The sequence below is a fragment of the Haliaeetus leucocephalus genome, unplaced genomic scaffold (genome assembly GCF_000737465.1).
Source record: "Haliaeetus leucocephalus isolate CR32 unplaced genomic scaffold, Haliaeetus_leucocephalus-4.0 Scaffold417, whole genome shotgun sequence".
Lineage (NCBI taxonomy): Eukaryota > Metazoa > Chordata > Aves > Accipitriformes > Accipitridae > Haliaeetus > Haliaeetus leucocephalus.
This window is the reverse complement of record NW_010972853.1, coordinates 8875676-8875988: the sequence shown is the minus strand read 5'-3', so window position 1 is coordinate 8875988 and position 313 is coordinate 8875676.

Genomic DNA, 313 nt, shown 5'->3' with positions numbered 1-313 from the left:
CAGCGGCAGGGCCAGCGGCCCCACGGCTGCTCCCCCGGCCGATGTGCCGCCACCTCAGGCCCGGGAGGGGGCTCCCGGCCCCGGCCCGCTCCCCGCCCCCGGGGCACGGCGCTCACCTCCCCTCCTGCGCATGCGCACTCCGCCGCCTTGCCCGTGCGGGAGGAGGAAGCCGAGGGGAGCGATTTCCCGGCATGCAGCGCGCTGCTCCCCCTCTCTCCCCTCCCCTCCCCGCCTGGCCACGGGTGGGTGGGCCGACGGCTCGGCGGCTGTAATGGCGGCTGGCGGCGGCTCGGCGCTGTTCTGACACCCGGAT